The sequence below is a fragment of the Triturus cristatus genome, chromosome 4_2 (assembly GCF_964204655.1).
Source record: "Triturus cristatus chromosome 4_2, aTriCri1.1, whole genome shotgun sequence".
In the NCBI taxonomy this organism is placed as follows: Eukaryota; Metazoa; Chordata; class Amphibia; order Caudata; family Salamandridae; genus Triturus; species Triturus cristatus.
Window position 1 is genome coordinate 346,394,240 of NC_140586.1, and position 24,614 is coordinate 346,418,853.

General features: G+C 46.9%; 1 long non-coding RNA gene across 1 annotated transcript in view; it reads right to left on the minus strand.

Annotated features, from left to right (window-relative positions):
- The window catches only part of LOC146833858 (uncharacterized), an 85,617-nt gene extending 73,119 nt beyond the window's left edge, over positions 1–12,498 (minus strand). The window contains exon 1 of the long non-coding RNA XR_014960277.1: positions 12,461–12,498. This is a non-coding gene — a long non-coding RNA (uncharacterized LOC146833858). The remainder of the gene's footprint in view (positions 1–12,460) is intronic.
- Positions 12,499–24,614: the final 12,116 nt, after the last annotated feature.

Consider the following 24,614-nt stretch of genomic DNA (forward strand, 5'->3'; position numbering starts at 1 on the left):
AGATGGGCACAATGGCACACATGCACAATTAAGTAAAGCACACTGCACACCCACAATGACCCAGGATCATGTTGCTTATCCCCATGGCACACTGCAGCACACACACATAGCAATCACAGCACATCCCATGACAATGTGGCACCAAGTAGAACACCGATACTGCAGAACAGGGGAGTGAGGGGACACAACTGGGTCCGCTCACACGCAGAAACAGGCCAATCCCTTTTGACAGGGCCGGGAACTGTGATATGCATATGTACGGGTACAACCTCACATCCGTCATGTAGTCCAAATGTCCACTCTCCCACCTCAAATTGCCAGCACCGCCCAAACAGTCACAATGTACATTGCCACACAGTCTGCATGTCAACAAGAACAATGCACCAACATACATGTCAACCCAATGTCAACATGAATCTCCCCTTCACATTGCAGAGGGACAAAAAACACCTCCAGCAGGTCAGACCAGACAACCCATCAGTGATGCCGGAAACGGCCACCACACCTTTGACACCGACTCCCTACAACAGCTCATGGACATCTCAGGCAACCCACCCCCAGGACCAGGGCAGACAAGCTACATAGAGGAGACCACAGCCCCTGCACAGACCACACAGCAGGATGCACCCGGCACCACGGCTGGCTCCCAAAACTTCACCGAGGCACACATCGGATTCCAATGCCAGGTGTCAGAATGCCAAAAGGAGGTGGCCGAACAGGTGCGGGTGTGGTCAGAGCTCATGGAAGCCGAACTGGACCACATACGTGGGTGTCTAAGTCCCATCAAGGACCACCTACACCCCACATAGGAGACCCACACTGCGACAGAGACACATGCAGATGGACATGCCCAGGGGCAAGCACATATCAGTCACACACCCACGTTGGCTCTGCGCACGACGGCCCAGTCCACTCCCCTTACGAATTGAGTGGGTGACAACAAAGCTACATGTCCAAGCTCTGACCTGCTGCCTGCGGTGACATGTCTGCGTCCGCTGTACAAAGCACAATGTAATGTCGTAGGGCCCGGGGCCCTCATGCATACATCAAGACAACAGGGACACATGCATATATCATGTTGAACTGGGTTACGGGCACGTGCGCCCGGCCCCTTTATTGGCAGGGCCACATGTACAGTGACGCCTGTGCTGGATGTGTGTGTGGTGAGTATAAGCCAGCCAGCACAAAGTGTTTGTTGCTGGCAACAACTTGAATAGTGGACACCAGTGCAATGGAAACAGAAAACACCTGCATAACAGAGTCAACTGCTGATGCTGAGCAACATGGAGGGAGCCGGAGCAAGTACAGAGGTCACCCAACATACTAACATTATATTGTCCGTGAGTTGCAGTGCACTGAGGTTGGGGCACTAGAGATGAGCGCGCTCATGTGAAGAAAATGTCTAGGATTGTGTCCCTTCGGGTTATTCCTGATGCAGATGCAGTGGGGTGTGTTAGACCTGCATCAACTTCCTCATCAATGTCCCAGGTCTCCCACACTGCCTGAGGTGACATTGCTGCGCAACCTCTCCACAGCACAAAACTCAATCAGTAACGATCCATGGGTTGCGGTGCACTGAGTCAGTGGCCCCTGGAGTGCTGAGCAGGGGATCAGGAAGATGAATCCATCCACGACAGGTCTGAGCAACTCCGTTAGTCTGCCAGTACCACTGTTTCGACTCGGGCAGATGGTGGTTGGAGTTGGCCCTGGCGATGGTGGTGTGTGCCTCCTGTGGTCATGCGACATCGGGCCGGTCAGAACTCGAGTTGATGTGTGAGCCCTGGTGGTCCGCAGTTTAGGCCGGAGGCAGGGGACATCGCAGGGCCAGATGCATATGGCGTCAATGACCCCAAGACCACCGTCACAGAGGTCATCCGATATTCATTCAGACAGATCCCTGACTTGAGCTGCACAGAGTTAGTGGCCTCGGATGCACAGCGGCCGGCACAGGCACAGGCACACCGCCACGGGAAGGTGTCTTGCGGTCCACTGAGGTAGGGCCATGCAGACTGAGCGGGTCCTCTTTGATGTTGAAGGTGAATGTGGCGGAGGGTTGCGGGGGACTGTGAAAGGTGTCCTCCAGGGCATGATGCAGGGGGCAGAAGCTATCCGGAAGCAGCAAATGGAGGATTGGAAAGCGACAGCATCGTTGCCACTACCAATTCGGTATCCGCTGCATGAGGAAGAAAACTAGCCCCTAGTCCATAGACTCAGCCGCCACCAGAGTTCAACCAGAAAGTGTCCATGGCTGTTGGGGAACAGACTTAGTGGCACCGGGGCTGAGAGGGGATGCAGTCTGCGATGATGCCGGTACACTGATATGAACTCCGGCATTGCCAAATCAAGACTCTGTGACCTACTGAACCGCAGTGTAGGCCGGGGGCAGCGGTCAGCAGTGGGCCACGGCCACGTGCCGTAGGCTTGCGATGCACACAGTTAGTGACATTAGGGTAGTGTTCGATCACCTCCGTAACAATGATCCTTTTTTCCTCCCAAATTCAACGCGTCATCCTCTTAGGCCTCTCCTTGCGTGCAATGATTCGTACTCTGTCAGTGAATAATCGATGTTCAGTTCCAATTCTGTGACCTACTCGAGCGGAGCGTAGGCCGAGAGCAGTAGTCCGCGTGGGCCCACAGAATCTTGCGGCTACGATGTAACACTAAGACCTGTTGGCACCACATCGAAGGGTGTATAGTGACCTACACTCAGCCATGATTAATGTGCTCTGCCATGGTGTAATCAAGACTCAGTTCCAAAAGTGCGACCTAGTTGGCCGCAGTGTCGGCCGGAGGCAGCGGTCAGCGCGGGCCAACCGCTGTCCAGCCATCTCCTCCTGGATCTCTCACACACGATGTTGGAATGGCATTTGTATTAGATTTGGGGCTGACAGGTAGTGGCACCAGAGCTGGGCGGGTGTGCAGCCAGCGAGGAGGCTGTGTCCTGCCTGTGACGGACTGCAATGGATTAGTGTGAGGCCTGCAGGACCACAGTACAGGCCGAAGCCTGGAGTCAGCAAGTGCCCACAGACACATTTGGTGGGAGTCCTATGCACAGACTTGGTGGCACCACATCGGAGGGAGTATAGTGACATGAACTCAGCCTTAAATCATGTACTCTGCCATGGTTTAATCAAGACTCAGTTCCAAATGTGTGTCCCACTTGTCCACTCTGTATCCTGGTGGAGTACGTCAACGGGAAAGGAGTTCCGCGGGCCTGTGTTGCAGAGGCCGTGATGGTCCAAGGAGTCTGCCAAGGTCAGGGGCCTCGGGCTTGGAGCTTGCACCAGCATGTGGTGGGCCCTCTTTGGCACACGCCGGTGTCGGCAGGTGAGCAGTGATGCCTGGATGCGCAGGGGCGGCCATGCTGGCTTCGGGGAGCAGCGGTCCGGGGTGCAGGAGGCGCACAGGATCCCAGGCAACACCGCTCACGGCGTAGGCCTCGTGGCGGGGTGAGAGGCGCTGCAGGGCCGTTAGGCATTCCGGAAGAGGACCATGCCCAGAGTTACGTGCCTTTTATTCACAGCCCTACGCTGGCCTGGCGTACGCCGGGCCAGCCCACTCCACTCACGCTTACGGGGGGGACGTCACAAGCTACATTTCCGCTATCTTCGCCACTGGCTAGGGTGACATGGTTGTGTCCCCTGTCCACTACACTCCAAACACAAGCGGTGTGTGTCGATATGGATATGTGTGTGGTCTGCATACTTCAGTCTGGCCAGCACATCCACAGCACACTTGGCATTGTGTTCATTCTCATTCATTGGTCCCTTGCCTCCTTCACACATGCCTGGTCCCCACCTCTGCCGACATTCTGCTATTGTGTGTCCGAGGTGCCATGCCATTGATGGCTCATGTACATGGCTGGCCCAGGTTCCCACAGTGAGTTGTGCTGTCTGGTGGGTGTGCATGTTGTATTTGAGCTTGTGACGTGTGCATTTCCTGTGTTGTGTGTTGCATGACTGTGGAGTTGAGGTTTGTGGTGTGTGCATTTGGTATTGACCAATGAGCAGTGCATTTCTGTGGGTGCCATCCTGGTGGCGCAGGTTGATGATGGACTGTTGGGAGGTGCATGTATCATGCACACTGCCTGGGTGGTTGGCGGCGGCGTTGGCGGAAATTCCCCGGTGGTCCACTATTGCCTGCACATTGGTGGGATACGTGTACTTTCTGTTGCGCTTATTGTGTGCAGTGTTGCCAGAGACCACTAGTAGGACATGTGTGCAGTCACTGGCCCCCTGACACGTGCGGAAAGCCAGCTGTGGCGTACACGCCTTGCTTGGTTTATGGCTGTTCCTGCGCAGTGTGTGTGAAGTATAGATGTGGCTGGTTGTTGAGAATGCTGCGGTGTGGTGTTGTCGAGGCTTTTTGCTCAGGAACGCCTACTCTGCATGTCATTAGCGATAGTTGCCGGGGTCATCTGCGGCGATGTTTTTTGCGGCTGCTATCGTGGGTAAACTGATGCTATGGGCTGTTATTACCAGCTTGTGAATGGGCGATATATTTATTGCTACTTTGGCTGTGATAAAGTGCCGTTAACTCGGCGATAGCTCCTTGAGAATATGCCCCATAGTCCTGAAAGGAAGTGGAGGTGAAGCCTTGTAACTTGGAAGTCCAGTACTGGAGACGTTGTGTCAGATGACATGAGTCACCTGGTGTGGCAGGCTGTTTGTATGGACCATTCAAGTGAGCTAAATGACGATTCTCCAATTATCATACAGAGAGAATCTTGGGATCAGATTTAAACAATTAAGGTGAGACAGTGCAAGAAAAAAAAAATGATAGGTACCTTTTACAGCTCTCTACAAATACTGAAGGTAGTCATAGAGGGAAGGAGAGAGAGAGAGAGACATATAGAGATATAAACAAGAGGAAGAAATTAGGGAGAGGAATGAGAAAGTGAACAAAGGACAGAAAAGAGAAACCTAGAAAGACAGATGGGAAGACAGAGAAAAAGGTGGAAACCAGAGAGGAGGTGAAGGTGGCAGAGAGAGGATGTGGGTCAGGAAAGATAGGGAAGGATAGGAAAGAGAGAAAGAGAAAGTTACAGACAGAGATGGTGCGGCACAGATGTAAAATTGAGGCAACAAACAGAGAAAAGAGGAAGGGGGAATGGGAATATGGTTATAAAGAGTGAGGAAAAGATTAGATACACAGAAGAGAAGAGAGCAGCCATGGAAATAATCTCTGGCAATGTGGACTCAGTCCAGTCCCACATCTACCTTGGGGACTTTAACCTTCACTGGTCTAACACTAATGACCAAGCAGTCTCATGCCTCAATTCCTTCTTGAATGACCACGAATTGATTCAACATTGTGGCCAGCCTATTCACATTAAAGGGGAAAATTTAGACCTCATCATCTCCAAAGGTCATACCATCTCATTGGATTCCATCATGCCATGTGATTGGTCAGACCATCACATCATTTCCTTCCATATCAACTCTGAGGTTCATCAGAGTAAGGCACAAAAAAACAAACCAAAGATTTGGAAAAGGGACCTCAGAGATATCAACACAGCTGACCTAACAACCCGCTGTAATCGGGCCCTCTCTCCCCAATTGGACATACTTGAAGTCCATGCTCTCACAGACTTCTACAACTCTTCTATTTCCAACATCATGGATTCTATGGCACCTGCAAAAATATCTAAACCTTGGTTCAATGGCAACCTAAACTCAGAACGTCGCAATCTAAGGGCCATAGAACGTTCCTGGAGAACCACTCCATCTGCGGACCATCTAAAAAAACTTAGAGCAGCAAGAAGTTCGTATGACAAACAAATCAAGACGGCTAAGGCGGAGTATTTCAGATCCCAACTTAACCAAGCGGCTAATCGACCCAAGAAACAGTTTGAACTGGTTAAACAACAATCGGTGGTAGCCCCTAAACCATCGGCCTCGGAAGTTAGACCTTTTTTACTGAGAAAACTAGACTTATTAACATGGATCTGGAAACCAGGAGGGCTCTACTGCTACCCAATGAACCGGCAACCCCACTGGCCGTACTAGACAAGACAGCACCATGCAGCTGGGGTATCAAGAACAACGCTTCCTGGGACACCTTTACCCCCTATCAATGAAAATGATATCAAAAAGGTTCTTCGGAGTATCAACCCATCTAATCACTTCAGTGACCCATTACCACCTACCATCTTAATTAAGGATGAAATCTCCCCATTCTGGACAAAGATCGTCAATGCATCTCTGTCACAAGGCACGATCCCAGAATGCCGAAAAGAGGCTCAGGTAACACCTATATTAACAAAAAACACAGCTGACAGTACAGATCTTAACAACTTCCGAACTATCTCCAGCATCCCCACTCTAGCCAAACTCCTTGGAAAATGCGTCCAGTCACAACTATGTGCGCACATCGAAAACTTCCATCTCCTGGACCAACACCAATCTGGCTTTCGTAGTGGGCACAGCACTGAATCAGCTCTCACCCACGTGATGGATGACATCTTAATAATGCTTGATCTAAATGAATCCTGCCTCCTTATCCTACTTCACGTTTCCTCCGCATTTGACACTGTCAATCATGACAACCTCCTATTCATTCTGGGGCATAGGATGGGCCTTTCTGGTCAGGTGCTGCATTGGTTCTCGTCCTTCCTGCAGCACAGGACCCAAAGAGTTAAAGCGAACCACTCTCTCTCCCAGCCATCCCCAGTCAGCATGGGGGTTCCCCAAGGGTCCTCCTTATCTCCCATTCTCTTCAATTTGTTCCTGAAACCATTAGTTAATGTTCTAAAATCTTTGGACATTCGCTTCCATATGTATGCAGACGACACCCAACTCTATCTGAAAATCTTCTCCCCAGATGATATCAATTCACTCAACTCCACCCTACTGACGACCCAAAACTGGGTAACTGAGAACCACCTACTGCTAAACACCTCCAAAACAGAATTCCTCCTCATTTCTCCCCCGAAACATACTCCTAAAATCAACCTATGGATGAACCAACTCACCGCCTTCAACTGCTCCCCCCACATAATCGACTCAGCTAAATCTCTAGGAATTACCCTGGACAAGCATCTGAATATGAAGACTCACATTACCAACGTGTGCAAGGGAGCTAACCACCTTCTGAGAACTATCAGGAATCTCAAACCTTTCCTACCTCAAGCAGATTTCAAGCAAGTGGTCCAAGCGCTTGTCTTGCCGAGACTTGACTATGGCAGTGCTACGCTATCTGTCCTCCCCAAATACACTTTGGCCCCCCTAAAGGCTTCACTTAATGCGTCGGCTAGATTGATTACGGGCACTAAGCGAAAGGCACACATCTCCCCGGTTTTAACATCTCTAAACTGGCTACCTTACGAAGCTAGAATTCAACTGAAGATTGCCTGCCTATCACACAAAGCCCTCCACTTCAAAACCCCCATCTACCTTGCACAAAAAGTAGAACTATCCGGAGGGGGTAGACTGTCAAGGAGTGCAACATCCCTCCTCTTAAAACCACAGATCTTCCGCAACAAGCCTTCTCTGGCTCTGTTCCGAAAATTTGGAACTCTCTTCCACCTGAAATTCGGAGGATCTCTTCCAAGGATGCTTTCAAACTGGAAGCAAAAAGATTCCTCATGAATAAGTTCTTACCTTAACATTAGGGACATTTGTTAGCTCTAAGCGCATCGGACATACCATAGGTTATTATCTCTGTATATGTTTATTATTTTGTTTTGGTTATTATTCCTGTACTTGACTATTGTATTTACTCCCCTTAAGTCATTATGCCCCATCGTCTAGCCCATTCTTCGTTCACCCAGGTGTATAAAGGATCTGGTAGGTGTTCACCATCTGATTCAATGCCTATAGACTCCCCATTTGACTCATGTTTTGATTATTGTTTTGGTATTGGTTTTTATTCCTGTATATGATTATTGTACTTACTCCCCTTATGTCACTATGCTCCATCATTTAGCCCATTCCCCGTTCACGTTTATAAATGTTCTTTTATGTGTGCACTATTTGATTCAATGCCTATTAGATTCACCATATTAGACTCATGTTTTGATTTGTTACCTTCCTTTCCCTCAAATTGTAAATCGCTCTGATATCCTTCGGGATCAAGTTTGCACTATATAAAACTTTATAAATAAATAAAATAAAATAAAACACGAAAGAGAGAGAGGGAGAGAGAGAGAGAGAGAGAGAGATAATAAAGACAAGATGGTGAGACAGAGACAGGAGTTAGAGAAAAGAATACAGAGAGATACAGAGATGGGGACAAGGGAAGAGGAAATGGGTGAAAGTGTTGAGGCTCTGGATGTAACATGCATGTTAGTTTCAAATACCAGTACACATGTTCATCTTTGCAAAGTCTTTGTGCTGTGCAAATCTATGCAATATGATGCAAATTGGCAGAGGGTATTTAATATCCAGCACAAAATGTGTTTTGCACTGAAAAGGTTTGTGCTGCTTTGGATGACTTTGCATTAAACAGGCATTAGTGGGGCGGATTATGACAAACATCCTTAGGTTTTGATGCAAAACCCTATCTAAGAAGCTTGCCAGACCACAGTTTGAGGTATATTTACAAGAATTGTCGCATAGCGTCAATTTTTTTACCATTGCAGATTGCCAAATCCTAATTCTATGTTTGAGAAGTATTTACAATACATCGCTACATGGCGTTAGGATCAGCTGGCGGAAGGGAAAAATGTCACTAACGCGAACATCAAGGCGATAGAAAAATACACGCTAACGTGAAAAAAGTGCTGGCCGGCCAATTAGCGGCAAAACAATTTACGCTAGTCAGCCCAGCATCACTTTTCAGCTTCTAGAGGCAAAAAGAGCTCACAAATACCCCTCTAAGGAAAAAAAATAAAAGCACCGGAATGCAGAATGGAGCAACCAGGACCAAGTTCAGCAGCGGTCAAGAACTCCCACTCTAACCCACCCAACAGCCAGGACGACAAGCCAGAGTCCCAAAGGCAGAGGAAATGCAGATTCAGGGCCTCATTTATGATAAGTGGTGCAAGATGAGGCAAAACAGTGATGCGTCACTTTTCATTGCGCCATCCTTCACAGGGGCAAAGGAAATGCAGATTCAGGGCCTCAGTTATGAAAAGTAGCGCATTGTTGGGGAAAATAAGTGATGCGTCACTTTTTATTGCGCCATCCATGCAATACTATGGATGCACCGTATTTACAACAATATGGTACAGCCCTGAGTTTTGCCCTGCGCTGGTGCTAATTTCTGCTGCCTAGCACCAACGCAGGCACCCGTGCACCATAGTCGCAGCCCAGGCTCTCGCATCCACTGATTACACTTCAATTTGTAACTGGACAACCCCAGTGACCAGAACACCACATCCATACTGGAGAACCTTGACAACATCGGACTCAAGTAGTTAGTCACCACACCGACACACACAGCCAGACACATGCTTGACCCTGTTTTTAATGCCAACCGGAACTTCACCTATAGCCACAGTACCGAACTCCTTTTCGCCAACTACCATTGCGTACATTTCGCCTTCACCACGCCCACGGTACACCACCACCCTCATTGCCTCCCCTCCCCCCTTTGGAACTGGAACAAGGCCACTGAAGAACGTCTCTTAGACTTCTTCAGCATGATCACTCCGCCAACACCAACAGACGCCAACACCGTAGCGCACAACCTTTACCAATGGATCTCTAACTGCGCTGACACTCTGGCACCACTCAAAAAGACACCAGGCAAGCAACACTCCAAGAAAGCCAGCTGGTTCACTTTCACCCTCCATGAATACAGACACACCTGCAGATGACTCTAGAAGAGATAGAGGAACAACAAAACCCCGGAAACCCACGCCACCTTCAAATACGCCTCGACGCACACCATCTTCACCTCAAAACCACAAAGAAAACAGCCTTCCAAGACAGAATCAATACCAATGCACAAAACAGCAAAGAACTCTTTGCCATCATCAAGGAGTTTGCCAGGCCCAACAGCGAGACCACAGACCTCTGCAACAAACTCAGCACCTTCTTCCACCATAAGATCAGGCAGATCTACGACAGCTTCAACACCCAACACCCTGCCACTACACCCTCCACCGCCGCACGCAACCACTCCAGACCCCAACAGATCGTGCTCAACTGGACACCGCTCACCACAGACTACACACTCAAGACTATGAAGAGCATCCACTCACAAGCTACATCGGATCCCTAACTGTACCACTTCTCTCATAAAGCAGCCGCCTCCATCGACCCCCCCAGCTTCGCTGCACCGCCAACTTCTCCATTGAAACTGCTAACTTTCCTGACGACTGGAAACACACCTGCCACACTTGGAACCCCTCCCACTCGTACGGATCACGCATGCAACCTCAGCATCATAATAGACTCCACACTCACAATGAACCCCCATCAACGCAGTATCATCATCCTGCTTCCACATGGTCTGCCTGCTTCGAAAGACATTCAGATGAATTCCCACAGAATCCAGAAAGTCGGTCACCTACACACTCATCCCCAACAGACTTGAATACGGCAACGCACTCTACACCGGCGTCACCCAGACACAGATCAGAAAACTACAGAACACCCAAAACGCCATTGCCAGACTCCCCCCAAGGCCGCCCCATGAAACAACACCTCCAACAACTCCACTGGCTCCCAATCAACAAGAGAATCACCTTCAAGTTCCTCACACATGCCTACCAGGCTCTCCATGATGCAGGACCAGTATATCGGAACCACTGCCTCGCTTTACACATACCTGACAGACAACTCAGCTCCGCCCAACTAAACCTGGCCTCCATCCGACGGATCCACAAGACCAGAACCGGGGGTAGATCCTTCTCCTACCTCGCCGCCAAGACCTGGAACTCCCTGCCCATCCACCTCAGGTAAATGTGTCATTGACCCAATTCAGGAAGGACCTCAAGACCTGGCTCTTTGACTCAAACCTCCACACCCAGACAGATCAGCAGCCCCCCCCAGCGCCTTGAGACCCTCGTGGGTGAGTAGCCACGCTATATAAACCCCTGATTAATTGATTGATTCCTGCACAAAATCAATCGTCCCCGTAACGAAGGCACCCTTGCACGATAGTGCAAGGGTGCCTGTGTTGGCGTATGGGAGCCCATTGCACACCGGCGCTGGGGAAAAGGGCAAGAATGCACCTTATAGCTATGGTGCAATCCTGCCCTTTTCTTTTGACGCAGGGCAGCACAGCAAGATACCTTACGGTGCTGCCCTGTGCAAAAACCTCATAAATGAGTCCCCTATTATACAAGTGTGTTGGCGTAATTTTTGAGACCAGGTAATTTCTGTGGACAAAACTGCAGCTCATGTGACTTAGCAGCAGTTTTTCTTTTTCAGCCACGTACAAGGAAATCCTTGTAAATATCGCTTTGTGCGTTTAGCCGGAGTATTTTCACGGGAATGCCTACCTTGCATCTCATTTTTGGTAAGTCAAGCTAGAGGAAGTGGGGCTGTGAAAAATGTATGTTAACGCTGAAAAACTACCGAAGCCACCAAGTGTGCCACCAAGTTTGTGGCAACTCAGAGATAAAACAAGGCCGCTGTAACATCAATAAATTGATGCTACTGCAGCGTTAAGTCTTTGTAAATATACCCCTCTGTGTCAAAAACTAACTCCTATTTGGAGCAGTGGTTAACAAGAAGTAATGCGTTTATTTCTCAAAGAAAGATGATTTACATATGTGCTGCAGGGCACAGCACATATGCAATGCCTGTGATCCCACAGAGTTTGTCCAGGCATGGTCATTTTTACTGGAAGGTTATTCTTCCAGTCCAGATCCTTTGCTAGAGAGCATACACTCACTTCTGTGTCATAGTGTGGATCTGTTCATTGCGCAAGGTTCAAGGGATGACAGCAGCAGCAGCCCAATCGAGTAGATATGGCTCTGTGCTGTGTTAACCCCCTTGCAGTAAATGTAGCTGCTGTGCTGAGTTGCATGAAAATTACTAATTTAGGGCCAAGGCTCCTACTATCCCCACAGATACTGGAAACAAAGGTACTGTAAAAACATACTTACGTGATAGCTGCAGACTCAGTGATGCCGATAACCATGATATACGTTTCTGCTCTGTTTATTACCAAGTCGCCTTATCAATGAAAATAGTTTAAAGTTGCTTGCGCTGCATACCGGGTGCATCCTTGGCAAACCCCTCCTTAAAAGTAAGGCTAATCTGTTTTAAATCGATTTAATGTCAATGTATTACTTTATTCACAGTTGCTGCGAATAAAGCAGGATACAAAAGCCCACCAAACTTGCAAAACCTGAGCTAAAATATTGCAGATTTTGCCAATAATTTTAGAGAGAGAATTCCCAAACAATAATATTTCTTTTAAGCTGCTGGTTACCTCCTACAGACCAAACTACTGTAGTCTAGTCAGCGGCGGCTGCCATAAAGGAAGGGTGGTGAGGCGGGTTGGGTCACGTGGGAGGCGTCACACGGGGGAGAATACAATATAAAAAATAATTCTAATTTACCATTTGCTGCCGTCCGCTTCAGCGTTGCTTTTCGTCACGTGGCCTCTCCTCTTGCTGCCTGCTGGTGCCAGCAGACCCTGGGACAGACTCCCTGTCCAATCCCCGCGCTCCAGAGCAGCACAGGGATTGGTCTGAGCAGGCAGGAAAGACTCCCTGCTCAGACCAGGGAGTCTGTAGGGTTTCTCCAGCCCCGCTGCTCAATGCAGCTGGGCGAGAGAAAACCGAAGTGCTCATGTGTGTTTTGGTCGACATGAGACGGCCGGCCAAACACACATGAGGACTTAAGGAGCACTAGCACTCCTCCTCCCTCTCCCTTGCCTCGGCCCCGCCCCTTCCAACACTGCTGGCTAAGAGCTGGCAAATGTAGATTAAAACGATGCACGAACATTGTTTTATTTTACATTTGCTAGATCGGAGCCAGGCAGTGGGGCGACACTCCTCTGCCATTGTGGAGGTACCGTCACTGAGTCTAATCTTGAACATTTCTTCATCCCTCACACTGCTAAGCGCTACATCCTATAACACGATAAAAACACTTCCGTGTTAATCACACATAACACGGAAACACTTCCCACACAGGATCAAAACAAAGACAACACACTTTCAGCCACATATCCTATGTGGTGTAGTGTGCCACCATGTAGGTAGGCACTTCAGTGCCCTACATAATGTCAGTAAGCGCCTTATAAATGTCGCCGTACAATACAACACAACACAGCCATGGACCTTCCAGAAATTAGAGAAACATGATAACCGCTAGGCGATGTGAAGACAACTTGTCCCAGTCGAGTACTTTTGTTCTTTAGCTAAAGCATGCTGGTTGCTCTTTCCAAACCCATTGCTAATAGGGTTCTGCCATACCAGTGGACCACAACAGTTTAAAAACCTGCCAATGTCATAAATTAGAGCTTTGTTTAAAAAACACACACTACCACACGATGGCAGCATTGTATATGGATTGGAACATCTCCCCCGTAGTCTGTTTTTTTAAACAGCTATTGTGAGTTGACTACATGTGCAGACATGCAGATAGACTCGATTCAGGCGGAAGACTCCCAATTTCTGAAACCAGAAAAGGCCTTTATTTCAGCTGTCGCCCGCCTGAAGATGCCTCTGCTTCAAAAGAAGTCAAAGGGGAAAATCTATTCTCCCAATTATGTTTTTCAAATCTCCAACTTTCCTCTTATACAATGTAGGCATGTATGCATGGGCCACAGGCAGACAGCTGCAGCTTCTCTGCTAAGGCGGAGGAGCGTCGCCCCTCTGCTTTGAAGCAGTGAAAGAAAGGAAATTACATAAAATGATACTAACTCAAGATTATTATAATTTTATGTTTTCCTGCTGCTGCAGGTTTGCGGGTGGGACGGGCTGCTCTGATGACAGAGGAGCAGGGGGAGGAGTTGTTTGCCCTTTCCAAATATGCATGAATGTTCTCCATGCAGGCTGCACTACACCCTGCGTGAAGAACATGCCTAGGCTCCCATTTCCCGGCTGAGCGCCGAACCACGGTGCTCACCCCAATCACAGTGCAGCATTGTAGCATTGTGATTGGCTCAGGGGAGCCTGGGTGCTTACCAATCACAATGCTGTATTTCAGCATTTGGATTGGCTCAGGGGAGGCTGGGAGCTTCCTGTTCTGGCCCCAGGAGAGAGATGGTGACAGAGACACGGAGAGAAGGGGCATCAGGTAAGTGTTATATATTCTTTTTTAACCCCCTTTCCACTCCCCACGCCCTTACGATCTGTGCCAAAGGCCACTGCAGGTAGGGTGATGCGCGGGTGGCCGATAGGCTGGCCTGACAGGTCAGTATGCGGGCCGGTATTTTGGCTGTTTGTGGGCCTGCTTTATGGTCTGCTGAGCCAATTGTTACTGTTGGTTTCCCTGATGTTATCAAAAGTATTGTCAGAGGCAAGCTCAATCCTTGCAGGCATCCATACCTTGAAAAATACATTCAGCGTGCCTTTGCAAGTTCAAAACTGTCCCCATTTGCAAACATGGGCCACATAAATTACTAATGGGGAGCCACTTCTATTCTGGTGCCGGGCCGATTTTCTGTCCCAGTCTGATCCTGATGGGCCATCTAACAGAGATTGCATCTAGTCTTTGAAGAAAAAAACTGTGAAGCATATTTACAAGGGGATATTGCCAGCAGACCATCACTGTTGGGTACGTTCTGGTGGCGAGATGTCTTTCTCCATATTTATTAAGCGACGTTAAGCCAGTTTTGTGGGCTTAACGCCGCCTTGTAAATATGGCCCTTTTACACGCATCACTTAGCGTGAAAAGGGTATGCAAAGGGTGTTGCTGTGGGTATTCCATCATAACACAGATTACTTTTTACGCTGCCCCAGATTTACAAGGTGCTGTAAATCTGAGGCAGGGTCAAAAATGAAAGCCATGCAAGACCAGACGTTAGAATGGCGAAACGAGGAGAAATGCATTTATACCTCCTTGTTTTTGCTTTTTCTATATGTGCTGCATTCTGCAGCACACATAGAAAGAGCATGATGCCATTAATGATTGTTTATGTGTGAGAAGGTGTTCCTTCCTGCACATAAACAATCATTAAATAATGACGATTTGCTATCTGTATATGTGCCGCATTCTGCAGCACACAGAATTAACAAATCGTCATTAGTGTTTGTTTATGCTCAGGAAGGGACACCTTCCTGCACATAAACAATTATTCACTGCAACGCAGGCAGCCTTGCACTATGGTGCAAGGGTGCCTGCGTTGGCACTAGGCAGCTAAATTTAGCACCCGCGCTAGAGAAAACAGAGTGGTGCGCCGTGTACTTGTGAATACGGTGCATCACTGCGTTTTGAAAATGTCAGAGTGCAGCGTTGCCAAATTTTGGCGAGCTCCGTGATTCGATATTTTCTTGTGAATATGCCTTCCATGAGTAAATTACAGTCTAATGAATTCATTTCTCATTCCCTAAGATAGAAGGTCAAGCTGACATCTGAACCTCTGACCATGAAGTTAACATTTGCTTCGACAACAAGCGTCCAAGCAACTGAGACATATGGACATTTTGGACTACAAAATGATTAAACATTTTACCTAAGTTCCAGAGTTGATACATCCACAGTTCGTTTGAATAATTTTTCTTCCCTATTAACCCTTTACTTGTATTATGTTCTGTAATCCATAGGGCCAGATTTGTCAAAGATTTTGGCACCTTACCAGATTACCCATGAGTGGTAGACCTGGGAATGTGTCAAAATGCTACGTTCCCTGGGGAGGCGTAAAAAGAGGAAATCTTTTTTTTTCTCATTGTTTTTTCCACTTTCTACATGTGCCGCATTATGCAGCAGAGGTAAAAAGAAGAAAAGGCCCCAAAGGATTGTTTTTGTGCAGTGGCCCGGATTTACTTTCATTTCATGCAACGCATCGCAGCAAGATACGTTTCTGCACTCTATTGCGAGAAAGGAAGAGAACAGAACTGCGCGAGAGATGATTTTCGAGGTCGTTCATAGCATAAAATTATAGACAGGTAGAAAGTTTATGATGGGGAGGTTTTTCACCTTACGGTTCTGAGTGTCATAACAGACAAATTGAGCTTCACTACACTCTCATTGGCTAACTGATGTCATTTGGAACCTCTTTGTGAAAAACATCTCTGTTTGTCAATGTTACCAGCCTACAATTCGAAATTTGTATACAGGGCCGATGATGTTTAGTTATAGATCAGTTGCACTTTTAATTAAAAAGGGAATTCTTGATTTGCTTATATGTTTTCACCCCGCTGATGGAACTGCACCAAATTTGTCAATCATTTTGTATGAGCATCTGCGATCTAACATAGAAATGTCCGTACCGATCTGGGCACTGGAAAAAAGAATCAAACCCATAGAAATATTACTTTTGAAGCCAAACCATTTAACAGATGTACACCAAACTTGACAAGAAATTAGAACTTTACTGTGACAGTGTGCTTTCCTTGTTCTGGTCTAAATCTGTTCATTAATTTTTAGACATAACCATTAAAACGTTACTGAGCAGGCTTTAAAGGGTTAAGTATTTTGCACCTCTGTGCTCTATAAAATCAGGATTCTAAAAAATTACAAATCATGTAAATCTCATTTGAATTTTTTTCTCAAATGTGGTTTGCTGATAAATGGTATTCATCTTTTTTCTGCATCTTGAAATTCTCAATTGTTTTTTTAAATCTTGATTTTCCCGCTGTCGCTAAAAAATCAATTTTAAATCCCACAGCACTGAAAGGGGGGGCTTCATGAAAGGTGCCTAACCCCACAGGATGTTTGGGGGTCATCTGGAAGCATGGAAAAGGTCGATGAAGATCTAAGAAGAGAAAACACGATTCTACAGCCATATTACGAGACTGCAAAATGGCACCATTTTGTTTCAAAATCCCCAATTTTCTGACAACCGCAAATTCCTACACAATTTTTGTTTTAAAAAGTATCATTACATTTGAAAAAAATATATGGGACAGGAAGCCTCACTGCGCAGAGTCAAGGGATGTGTACAGTGGGGGTAGGTGTTGGAGCGGGTACTACAAAATTTTGTATACCCCCCATTTCTGCATGTTCATATTAATCCGAGTAATCTATTAATTAAAATAATATTAATCTGTTTGAAGTGATATCTAATCAACTATATTAATGAAAGAATTACACTTGGGATTTGCATTTGCATGGCTAAAATAACTTGTATACTAATATATGTACGCATATTAATGGTAGAAAATTAGAATATTGCATGATATATGTTGCTTTTGGTGACGTAATTGTAAATTGCACCAGATGACATCGTTGGGTGAATATAACGCTTTAAATGTTGCTATCATGCTAGATAATTACATACACATAAGGGGATTAGTGAGGGTTTAACATTTTATTAGCTATTTCAATGGTTTAATTACGTTTTGTGTTTGTTTTGCTTAAATTGACCCATTGGGCCTTCATAAAGATGGCTGACTTCGACTTGATGGCCTTAGTCACCGTTCCACGAGGTTTCGGGTGAAGTGCGCCTGCGCCACAGCCAGCAACAAGTGGTCTCGTCATGACCCCATGCAAGATGTACCCATCAAGGTCGCACTGGGAGAGTTGCCAAGACTATTAAACAAAAGACTGTCTTTAAAATCGGAACCAGCAAGTGTGATGACCTAACCAAATAGACTATGTGAGAACTTCACCGAACGACCCCTAACCCACCAATCAGGACTGTCTAAAACTGATTTTGTTACATCTTGACATTAAATTTATTATAAAAGATGGTAGAATAGTGAGTTAATGAGAATGCTGACGCTGACGGAGAGGACGATGACACTGCTGGACAGCTGTTTTCCTGAATCTTTCACAGACTGAATTGCTGCCTGACTTTGATGAATTAAAGACTTTTCACGACTTGATTGACTTAGAGGACGACTAATAGCCAGATTAGGTAAATATGGTGTTCCGTGGTTTGGTTTATGATTTATTAAATTTGCGATTAATTAGATAAACAAAATTATTATTCTAACAAACAAATGTGTTGGGTGATTTATTTGAAGAGATTAGAATAAGATTAAATGTAGATTAAAGAATTGAGTCACCAAATATCCAATTTCAACTAACTGATCTATCGACTAAATGGAGGGAATACCTCGAAGAGCAGAGTTTATTAAAGGTATTCATTGTATGTTAATGTAAATTAAGTTCTTTAGGTGAAAAGGTATTCCTTTCATGTCAGCGTTTGGAAAATGTATCTCTCCCGTGAGAACGGATCAATCAAGTGTGAGTGTTGGTGTTATGGGCCCCACCAATGAATGTATTGAGTGAATATGCTAGTATGATATTTGTTCTGTGACGAAGGGAGGATTTAAAATTCCACGCTGCATCATAGGCTACTGAGGAGGGGTGGGCACAGCCATGGGGACAGCTTGTGCTGCGCATGGCCAAAGGCCATACACAGTGGCGAGTGGCTGCAAGGCCTGACCTCAAGCTCTATCCTGCAACAAAACACAGCTGCACATGCCTGAAGGTCATGCGGAGCAGGAGTTGACCACCTGCAGCAGGTTGGGAAAGAAGTATATTTTAAAAAACAAAGAAATTCAGTTAAAAACAAAGTTATGGCTCTGGCTCAAATGTGCATAACCACTAAAATTTGCCTGTTATGGTATGTAAAACACATAATGCACTCCATAACTCACATAGCGAAAACACAAAACAAAGCACCAAACACCCATTAAAGATTGACTAACAAGAGCAAAACTTGTGGAGGACATGAGGCGGAACTGACCTACATTTTGTGAATGACCCTCCAATCACTTCTCATTCAAGATTTTCCTGCTGTTCAAATAAACAAATCCAAAGACTATAACAAGTTTCTGACCACAAGAAACGACCAAGCCTTTGTGCCCTGAGCCCTCTGTGCACACTGAAAGGTTGTGAACTGTGGCGGGGTAGGTTAAGAGACAGGCGCCGACAGCAGGAAAGACCCTGCACCCAACACCCACAGAGCACAGCCGAAGGAGGTGCGCAGGAGTTACCTGATGGCCAAACCCTTTTACAAACCTCTAGTCACAGGCTTCCTTTCTCATGATCTCAGCCTACAACACTTGTGTATTTCTATTTCTTTTATGAAGTCAAGTGATCTCTATTGGAAGACAATGTGTAAAAACCCATAGATGTTTGTTTCTCCTTCACTTATGGAGTTTGCTCCAGTTGCAGTTGTTGGGTAAACTTCTGGTTGACTGAATCATTGAATTCACAGACTAGTACATTTCTGTTGTTAATAAACCATTTCAGACTTTTATTGGCATTTATGAAGATTTTAGTTAACAGTCCTGGACCCTTAGTGCCATGAGGTGCCAGCAGTTGATCAGATGAAGAGTGAAGCTAGACCAGACTCTGTACAACAACCCCAGGTGCCACAGAAGTTAGGTGGAGAATTCTCCAGGGGAAACTTGGGTTTGGGATGCATGGCACGTGACTCATGGTCCAGGATAGACAGCACCAGCACACTTTGAAATTTTAAAAATGCCAAGCCTGATTGTGTATATCAACTGTGTCAGAACCCTTTTAAGAGGGCCAGAGGGCCATTCGGCATTACGGACTCTGTATTTTCCTTCGTGCCTAAAGAAGACAAGGTCCAAGGACAGACAGTGTCCAGTTCTCCTGTCGCTGGCAGCTGCCCCGGCTCCCACCCCACCACCACCCATCCTCGCCATGCCTTGCATTAGATTTGATGATATTTTAATTACACTAAAACTGCTCTTCACTGCAGCATCCCACCCTCCATCTACCCCTATCCCTAATTCAACCTCGCTCAAACGTCAAACCGACCCCAGGCCCAGGGGACCCAGTCCAGAATAATTTATTTATGTTTACTTTAACAGAGATGGATCACAGTAGTGGATGATGATGTTTGTACTAGTTACTACAAACAGTCTCAGTCACCACGACGAGCGGTGCGGAGCAGGGCAGCCAGAGTCCAGAGAGAGACACTCTCAGTACTGTAGTACACCGCCACAGAAGACAGTGCGCACCTCACGTCACGACTACGATCAGTGCGCACCTCACGATGAGTCACTCACGAGACATAAGCCACACGATGACGCCCACACGCCACACCACAGTGATTGGCCATAGTTGTGCCGGCTGCGCGCGGTGTCTCTCAGCCAATCCAGAGATGCTGCCTGCATTAGCAGTGCCTGGATTGGCTAGAGAGCGCGGATAGGGTTCGCCCATACGAGAGACCGGGGGCTGCTGCATGAAGCAACCCTCGGCCTCTCGGGTCCCCCTCCCTCCTCTCCTACAGTGTGGCTGGCTGGCTGAGACAGTGCGCATGTTCGGTCTGGTCATAAAAATGACCAAGCCAAACTCGAGCATGCGCAAATGTCACAACTTGTGAATCAAAGCAGTGCTCACCCCCGGCCCCCACCCACCCCCTTCATAGGCCTGCCCATTGCCTCGGCTCGGGCGTGTCCCGACTCCCGGCTGCGCTGAGTGACTGAGTCAAAATGCAATTCAGAATTCATGATTGCTTGATTGCTTCACTTCCAGCAGTTGCACCGCACCGCAGCACACCGCACGTGCACGGTTAGTGGGACAATGCCCCAGCACCCCAATGGACGCAGTGCGCCTGATTACTGGGACTAACCGTAGAGGGTGAAGCCTTTCACTCCTTAGGAACCCGGTCTAATATGAGCTCTGAGCAACTGAGCCAAGCACCCCTTCAGCACTCATAGTGGTAGCGTGGGTTTTGCAGTCCAAGGCTTCTTGGGGAGGAGGTAGGTGTAGGGCTAACACAGGCTCACATCTCATAATACATCCTGCAACCAACAAAAAGGATTGTCTAGTCCAATCTTGCTTTTATTAAAAATGGATTGTTTATTTAGCAACACAAAGTACAACACAGAACACCACCAACAATAAAACATTCTTACCAAGGCAGATACACAAGCATTAGTAGGGTCAGCTCTCGAGCCTCACTCCCCCTTTAAGGATTGTTGTTATTTGACATTCACATAAGGCAACATCCAAGTTAGGCCCCACTAGTGAGTTCAAGTCTTAGAAGGTATGTGAGGGCTCTTCAAAAGTCAAAGCTTTCCTGCACAGTAGCACATCAGTCAAAGCCTGATGGCCCCGTAATCAGTCTTACCCACTCAGCTGGAGTGGTGATTCAGAGTTTGAGGTCATGGTGGCAGATGTCCACGGCGCACCTCTGGTCATGTGGTTAGTCTTTCTCTGGTGGCAGGTCTTGGGTGCTCCTTGACTCGAGGAGTTGAACTGTTTCTCTTTCCTTCGCGATGCGACCTGTTTCTCCATCACAACCGCACAATGGTTCTCGGCGATGGCCCTTCCACTTCACCATGGCCTCCTCCTGTCATAGCGGGGTAATATCAGTGGGGTCATATCAGCGTACACAGGATGACAGCCCCTTCCAGGCTACAGAAATACCCAGGCCGACAGCCCTCTTTTTGAACTAACAGTGCACAAGGGAGACTGCCCTCAGCCTTAATCACAGCCCCCACCTCCTATATGGGGGTCGTGGGCCGCACCAACAAGGCAACAGCCTTTTTCACGTCAGAGCACTGCGCAGGGTGGCAGTCCTTGTCTCAACACAGTGTGGCACCAAGGGAAATGACCCTTGTTCTTTAGTGTGGCCACCCACCTGGCAAAGGGGGGCACAAATTGTGCACATAGGCAGACAGCCCGATTGGTACAACAGCCCTCACGTACCCGTGAAGGTCTGCCTGATTAGAGCAGTGGTCCCAACTGGACGTCCAGGTGATTTCCTTCTCACATGGTCATCTGATCTTAGATCAGGCAGAAGCAGGTGCTCCAGGTGAGTGTTCTTGATTCTCTTGGCTAATGTTCCCTCCCCCAGCCCAGGAGACTGGTAGACCCTCATTCTCCAGTCCTGATCACAGGTGAGATTAAACCTGAGCTCCTTCCCTGTGATGTACAGCTTCAGTTTGACAATTTGGGATTCTTGAGCTCCCATTTTTATAATCCATTTCCAGACACAATGGTGATTTAGGGTCTGTCTTTGAAGTTTGTGTACTGGTGGCGGCCTACTTTGGAGTGCCCACTCCTCTGCCTGTCTCCTTCCCCTGAGAGCAGTCTATCACAGCAGGAGCACTAAACACAGGCCATGGTAGTAACTAGAAGATCATACCTGGATCTTAGCTTCAGTAATATATGAATTAAAAGATTACAAAGGTTCCCTGATCAGTCCATCTCCTTCTTGACATGTGGCAGGGTCACTTCGACGAATGACCTTTCTTTAGAATCACAGAGCCCCTTTTGAAGTGTGCGAAAGCTCCTGGCTCTTTCTTCCTTCCGTGTGTGTCCCATCCAGCTCTCTGGAATGCAGCAAACCACAAATCTGTCTGGGGACCTCCACGCGTTCATCCAGCGCTCCCTGGGGTCCCTCATATGAGACCCGTAGACCCTCAGGCACCGTTCCACACAAAGCACTCATGCACCCTTAGCGCTGCATGCAAGCATGCGTGTAGCACTTCAAGTACTGTGCCACTTGCCGAGTGCACGTACACACAAGCACAATGTACTTACTCCTGTGTGCGCTGCCTCCATGCACTGTAGCACGTTCTGGCTCAGGTATATACCAGCACAGTGCACTCCAACATGCACATACTGTCTCCATATACTGTACCACACACTAGCTCATGTACATCCATGCGTGGTACACTCCAATATGCATGCACAGTCGCCCTACATCTGTCCTTGTAAGCCAAGGTTGAAACAAGCACACAGCAGAAGATCTTTCTATGGGTCGGTCTGTAGATTCTCTCCCATGACACAGGTCAGAAGAGCTGGCCATATTACTTAATTACTTTACCATAAACATTATGCTGGCACCACTGTACTTGTGCTGCTCTTCTCTCGATAAGGGTGGTAGTGCATGGTGCACCTCTCCCAGTCTAACCAGACCACGATCTGTGAGACAGTCCTAGGTCCTGGTGCACATGGATGATCCTTGTACACCCATGACCATAAATGTGTTGCTAGGGATCCAGACATCACTGCGGCTGAGGCACTCAGGGCAGGGGTTATCGTCTGCTATCATGCAAGGTATTTTTCCATACCAATTGACTGCAAAGTGATTTGTACTGAAATTTGAACTGCCATCTTGTCAATAGGCGATGGGATATACTGGTGTAGGTATGCATAGTGGGGGTCCTGGGATATTAGGAATTAGAGGTGTAGGTGAAGTTCACATGAGAGCAGGAAGCTTTACAAAAGTAAAGGGAAGCAAGGGTTGCCTAGGGCTCCTAGTATAGGCCCTAGAGGATAAATGTATGAATGTAGCAGGTACACTGATCTAGCCACCCTGAAACCTCTGTGGGCCCTAAAAGGCTGTGACCGGTGGGGCTCAGAATACAAGGGTATCAGCGTACAGACATGAAAGAACTTTCCTACTCCCTCTACAAGAATAGATGGAAGAGCTGTTAAACCCGCCCTTACCCTACTATGCCTTCTACCCCACCCCCACTATTGAATCTGCTGTGGCACTAGACTGGAAGTCATCTAATTATGAAACTGGGTACAACTGAAGGTGCAGTAAGGAAATGGAGGCAATGGTTGATAAAGCTGAACCATCAGTATGGAGTAAGCACGTGCAGGAAGGCTAAAGATTGGGTTAAGTGCACTAGAGGTGAGGATGAAAAGTGTCTTCCAGAAGGAGTTATCATTGAAATTACGCACTGGAACATCCTAAAGAAACATTGAAAGATCCTAAGTATAAATCTAGCCAAACAATTTGGCTGCCTTCTAAATGTGTATGAGGAAGCCATGAAGTAAAGCAAGAACCTCAGATAATGGGATTTAGAGGCATTCATGTAAAACTGAAATATCAAATTATTCACTTAAGAACGAGGTTTTGTGCCCCACTGCTATGCCTCCTCATATGTTTCTCAAAACTACTTAAGAGCACTCAGACGTAGAAGAAAAGGAGGAGGATATATTAGATGTTCTGAGCTTCCCAAAACAAGCATGAGATGCTAGAGGTGCAACTCTTTAAGTGGACCACCAGAGAGGGCAAAGGCTAACTGGAAACAGGGAGTGTGTTGATTACAGGAAGCAACAATCTGATGATGATACGAAAAGTGGACACAACAACACCTCCCTTGCCACTCATGATGTCATTTTATTCAATACTCCATCACCCCATCCAAGGCTACATATCATGGTGAACGGAATCTAAATCCATCTATTTCTAAAGATAGGCTAAGAATCACTGCAGCAGGAAGGGCATGAGAGTTTGAAACAGCACCCCAAGGTGACTGACATACTCCTTAAATTAAGAAAGAGGACAGCAATAATCCCAATGACATTACCTGAGTCAACCAGATACCTCCTAATCTTGTAAGAGTACCAGACCATGGAGGAGGTGGCCATTTCAGCGCTTATGTCCCCTGGTCCCCTGCTGATCTAGTGAGTATCAAACAACAATTCTCTAACATACGTGATAACTGCCAAAGATTCTGTGAAGACAACTAACTGTGCTGATGTATATATAATATATCAAGTGAAGTGTAAGATTTGTTATTATAAAAAGCGAATTGGCCAAGATAGCAACTATTAATTAATCTTGTCTTATTGTTGTTAGGGATGCACTGTTGGATTATTTTATTGAAGTATGACTTGTAAATCAAAACCAGCACAAATAACCAAATA